Source organism: Ornithodoros turicata, chromosome 2 (assembly GCF_037126465.1).
Source record: "Ornithodoros turicata isolate Travis chromosome 2, ASM3712646v1, whole genome shotgun sequence".
Lineage (NCBI taxonomy): Eukaryota > Metazoa > Arthropoda > Arachnida > Ixodida > Argasidae > Ornithodoros > Ornithodoros turicata.
Genome location: NC_088202.1, coordinates 98,872,830 through 98,879,130, shown reverse-complemented (window position 1 = coordinate 98,879,130; position 6,301 = coordinate 98,872,830).

The window sequence follows — 6,301 nt, the reverse complement described above, 5'->3', positions numbered from 1 at the left end:
TCGGTAGTCAATTATCGTGAAACTATCGATAGTTTGTAGGCTATCGATAGTACTATCGATAGTCAACAATCCATAGTTTTTAGACTATGGATAGTCCTATCGATAGCCGACTATCGATAGCTTTTTGACACTATCGATAGTTTTGATCAAAAAAACTATCGATAGTATCGATAGTCAACGGACGTCTACTGAAGAAAAGTCACCGTGACATAATGACGACGTTGGTAGACATATCGAAACCGAAACAGCGCGGGTGGAGAACACCGCCGTTTCACAAAGCCGTATTCCTTCACAAAGGTCACGGGTGGCGTCTTTGTATTAGTGGTACACACAAATGAGGTCACGTTTTTATTCGATTTCGTGTCTTCATTCGCGTTCCCAGTCCACCGCGGAAAGAAAGAAAAAAAAAAAAGGCTTCACCCCAAGAGTTGCATCGTCTGAAAGTCAATGTCATAATCCTGTGCGCAATGTGTGGTTTGTTATTAAGACTTAGTTCACGCTTGCTTTGTATAAGGACACCACGTGCACTCCGAGAGAAGCTCGGGCCCTTCAGGCTCCAGAAGATGGAAGAGCCCGGTAGCCATCTCTAGAAAGGGCTACCGAAAAGGTGGGGCTACCGCGGTAGAATGGAGCAGAACAAGGCCACACAACTAATAATATGTAAGGAATTACATAAAAATCTTACAATATGAGAAGACACATTTTAACGTGTCTTTCTTGTGACTTATCGATTTTTTTATACGGTATATACCGTAGTTCCAATCTATCAAGTTGGCGGAGCTGTTGTACCCTCTGACGTCATTTGTTTGTAAACAGGGAGACGTTTGTCGATAGTTTTGCATCAGTAGTGCCTACTAGGGAGCTATAGTCGTGTTCAACTTAAAAGAAATCTACTCGGTCAACTACACAGGCCGTTGGAGATAAGGAGACGCTATAGCCCGCCAGGAGAAATACTGCAGCGACCATGCGCCATCAGTAAGGGAGCGCAGTTTCTGCTGCAGCGTGGTGGAGGTGGTGGTGAAAGGGCTGCTGCAGCGAGCGTAGTGTCACGCAGCCGGACTTAACCAGAGAGTCGAACGGAACCCGAACCGAAAACCGTTATTAACCGTTATTTTTGGCCGAACCGGAACTGAACCGAACCGAAACAGTCGACGCCATCTTGGAGCTGAACCGGAACTGAACCGTTAAAAAATACCGGTAACCGGTTCAAATAACGGTTCATACGGAACTAAGGGCGGAAACAACAAAACAACGAGAATTGGCCAGGGGAGACCACAATTAGGGACGACACAGACAAGTAAGCATCAAGGGCGGAACTTTACATATTGTGTATGAACATAAAACTACTTTTTTTTCTTTTATTAGCTTCGTAGCCTTAATGTTGCTTGCCGAAAAAGTAGTGCCGCGTAGGAATGCTCTAGACTTGCTGGAGTCGCGAAATATAGAGAAATGTGGTAACTTAAAAGTGTTATGACTATGTATAAGGATTAGGGTTCAACGACAGCGTTGGGTAGCATTCATGAAGTGACATACACAGCTCTACATGGTGTCCACCCTAACTGTAGAACTGATTGTTGACACATATCGCGTGTGAGCTTACATAAGTCACTTACAAAGTAAAGGGTCAGCCACCCTAATGATGGTCAGAATGAACAACAACAACCTTATTTAAAATTAAGAACATACCAAAATTGGTTTTCTTTGTGCATTTGAAATTAAAGAAGTGAGAACAAATATATGTACTGACATCGCATTTGAGAATCACCAATGCGTCGAAAATTGGTCGATCTTCTCTGTTTGCGCTTACTCTTGCCCGTGCTGTCTTTGTTTCACAGACAGTTTACTCTACGGCGACATGGTAGCACTGCAGCAGTCAGTGGTAACACGTTAACGCGTCTTTTACATAAAGACCCCGGGCTCAGAATGGCATCGTTCCAATCCAATAGGAGATATGCAAAATGCGACGCGCCGTCTCATGGTAACGGTTGTAACTAGGGCGGCCATATTGGTAGAGTCAAGAAACGCGCGCGTTAGGCTGCTGCTGTAATGCATGTATCGTCCTGTACGTGCACATACACTGCGGGATCGTACCTTTTTTAGTTATTTAATTAATTAATTTATTTTTTGACACAAGAATGCCCACGCACTGCTGCGTTCCGTTGTGTAAACGTGGAACCAAAGACTGCAACGGGAACTGGGTTGGTATCACTCACTTCTGTTCAGTGTGCCTGGCAGTAACCCTAGAAGCGGCCGTGAAATGCAGTGAATGGTACGCACGCAGTACACCACGTTTCTTTTTTTTTTTTAAGTGATGAGGGTGGTGTACGTTGATAATACCGAACATAAGGAAACAGGACTAGCAAGAAAAACAGCTAGTACTTGTGTTATGTGCTGTCTCGTGTGTCAGTTAGCTTGTGCCTTTGTCTTCCAGCTGTACTTGAGCTTCTCCCCAGAACGTCTGCTGCTCTCATCGAGCCATAGCCTCCTTTATATTGAGTATATAGGAGGCTATGATTGAGCGATCGCGCATAATGGTCACGTATCGCGTGACGCACGCGAATGAAAAGATAGGTATTGAATAGGAGGGGGATTTTGCGATCCCGCAATGTTGCGATGCTGTGTTAACTAAGGCATTCATGTGCGGACCTCGTTATGGATGGATCGCGCAAACAGGGCTTCCACAAGGGCAGCTTATTCAGGATGAAATAATAAATACAATTGTTGTTCTCCTCGAGCCTTGCTGGCACGTAAAACATGTTACATGGTAACAGTGTTCTGTCTTCTGTAGGTGTCCTTTCACCGTTTTCCAAATGGTGAGACACTAAACAAGAAGTAGATTATTGCCATCAAGCGAGACGTAACTTAGTCACACGAAGTTCATAGCACACGATGACAGAAAAAGACAGACGGACACGGGCTATCCGTGCCCACCTCTGTCTTTCTCGTTAATAGCTATGTGTAATTTCAACCAACACACTCTTCACATCCTTGCGCTGATAGCACAGTCTGTTTATTTTGCTTTTCTCTTCTTTTTTAACTCAGAACGTCATAGAAAGAGCGCTTACGTATAGCGTGCGATACACAAAAGTGTGTCGAGAAACTTCGGCGGAGGCACATTTTACCGTATAGTGGTGAAGAAGGAAAACAGCCGTCACTTCGAACACACGTGAATGGCGCATGCACTAAACACCGAATATCGGGCGGTTGCTCGAGCTCGATTGCGGATGCTAGTCAATATTGTGGACAAGGTGCTCCACTACAAAACAGCAGTTCACGTATCTCGAGTCACAGTTGTTCGTGAGTAGTGAAGAAGGCAGTGTGTACGCTTCCACGGCGAAGGCGTAGGACTTCATTTGCTACCCTCACGGCGGTGCCGAAAGAGCACAAAAACTCTAACGTATCCTCTGACAAGTGTGGCAGAGCGCCTAAGTCGTTTTTCCACATGTTGTCATCATACATAGGGAAACGTCGCAGTTCATGCAGTCATTTCGGCCGCCAGCTGAACCGGGCCGGCGTCCCATACGCAACTCCCAAATCCTGACTCCACCAAGATGGCCGACCAAAAAGTCCTAACCAGTGTTGCCCGACGTGAAAGTAATTTTGCATATTACCTATTTAATTAAAAAACGTCAACTCCATGCCTGGGAGGTAAAATGAACCAATCCAACCACCACGAAGAGTCGAAAGCATGAAACGTCGTGTCATGAAGTAACGGCTACCGAAAGTAGCGGCTGTCATGATATGTCATGAAGCGTCGTTCGTTGCTTAACGTGTATTCGCGTCTACTGACTGGTAATTAATAATTTCAATGACTCAAAAGACTTCGGCTTAGCGAGCAGGCTTGATTAATTGACTGTTATATTCCTGCCGAGATTCTGTAAACAACCCGGTGGGTTAGTTAAAGTGCCACTCCGGACTCAGAAAACAGAGTTTATTTTATTTAGTCCATGAAAAGAAGGCGCCTCAAGGATTCTATACGGGAAATTTCAATCCTGTTTACGAACGCTATGCATTTCTGTAATTTTTTGAAGATTTGCTGAGTTTCCACAAGTTTCGATGACGCAACGAGCGAGTGACGTAATCATAGGCCCACAAACTGCAATGATGTCATTTTCTGGAGAGGGCACTCGTCTCCTAGGTCCGGGGAGGGTCACGTGGTGGAGAAGTCACGTGAGGCTGATCGAAAGAGAAGAAAATGGGAGAGATGGCTTCTCCCTCCTTTGTGTTTTCTCCAAGGTCGGAGCGGTGAATGGTATGTCACGTGGGGCTCCGCTAAAAAAGTGAGCCCCCCCCCCTCCCCACACACACCCCGGAAGACTCGAAGGGCAACAACGTTGCCAGATGAGAGCCGGCCGCTCCGTCGGAGCATAACATGACGTCACACTTCTCAAAAATAAAAATAAAATTTCTCTACCGTTCGCGTCACGTAGAGCCAAAATATTTTGCAGGAATGTAAAGTGAGACAAGAAGATTTCAGTAACATAACTTTGGTAGGATTCTGAAGACACGAGATTTAGTCCGTAGTGGCACCAGGGGCGGATTTAAGTGCCTGTCATGGGGGGGGGGGGGGGGGGGCTTAAAAAAAATTCGTGCTTGGCGGCGCAGCATCGTCCAGGAGATAGGGTTTTTACATAGGGAACACGACCGTATGAGGGGGGCGGTCGCCCCCCCCCCTTAAATTCGCCCCTGAGTGGCACTTTAACAACCGCGACACGAGCTACGTGCTGTAGCAGTCAACCCAAACTGGTAATTCATGGTTATGCTCCTATCGTAACCACTACTAATCATGTCTTTCATATCGCGCAACATATTTCAAAATCTTGAACGACTGTTGACGCCTTCCTGTCCACTTCAAGCACTATACCACACAAACGGAAGTGTGATTTAACATGTCTGTTGTGCTTTATTCCCACCCGTGGCCCCTGAACCGGTTCGGGAACCGAACCGTTCGGAAAAAAAACGGTTCGAACCATTATAGTTGCCTTCCGGGGCTGAACCGGAACTGAACCCTTATCGTCGAACCTAAACCCCAGGTCCCCCAAGGTCGCCATTTTCCCATGTATTTGTTCCTATCCCGATGCGTGCAATGCCGGAGGCCGCCCTTAGATACCCCATTGTTACCAGACGTTGGCTTGCGTTTGATTGTAGCGCGCTAAAGATCCAGTTGAAGCACAATCCAAGCCAGGCCAAGTCACCGAAGGAGAAATGGACGACTGCGCCTGCGCCGCCTGGTACAACAGGTACGCTATGTGATGCACGCAGCCGTGCACAAGATCCTTCCGATCGCTCAACACGTTTAAAAACGGGACCAAAAAGTGAAACACGACACAGAAAGTTGTTATACGCGTTTTATTTGGACATATAAAGACTAGATTCATACGCAGAAACAACAAAAACATTTTGCCGCTAAACTTAGCGCGCTGAAGTGATCCGGAACGGCAACAGTGGGCTATCTAGTGGCGGCCTGCTTCGTTGCACGCTTTTCCGACGTGAGTTTGTGGGACCTGCTAAACCCGAACCGAGCCCGGTTCGACTCTCTGGTCTTAACAGCCAATACAGAAGAAGAGTGAGCAGTGGCGTAGCCAGACCTCCAAGGTAGAGGGGGCTCGATACGAAAACTCGCCCCCCCCCCCCCCCCCCCCCGCTGATCCTGGGTGACATACTTGTGCACACTGCAAAATGCGGATGCAAAGAAAAAGTTTAAGAAATGGAACGAAAATAATTGATTTGGACGTTCACAATACGATTACGTGTATAGGCTGTCATGACCAGGGTTGGCTACCGGAAACGGGAACGAGAAACGGTAATTACCGAAATTCAACAGGTCACGAAAATGGAAACAAAATTTTCCACTACCAGAAACCGAAACAGAAACGAAATTCAAACGTGGTAACGTTAACGGAAACCAAATTCGCAGGACGTTTCCCTCAGTGTTTTCGCGTTAATATGAAAATTATATATATCCGCACTATTCTTCCAATCATCACTCATTCATTCACGGACGCGAAAGTTTTGGATGACGTGTTATTTTTGCGCACGAGCGGATACTTTTGAAACTTAAAGGCATGTATTTCCGCAACCTAGAGAGGCATCTACTTGCGATGAATAAGATTCGTTACTTTGCATTAAAGTATTTAGTGTTTGTGTTTGGTGTGGCTGTCCTTTTGCATCCATTATGTAACTAGAATATCTGACATCAAAAAGCCAAAACAAGACAGTACGAGTTCCGGATGAGGAACAGAAACAAGTACCGAAATTACCTCGGAAACGGAAACGAAATTTTTAAAAGGAAACGGAAACA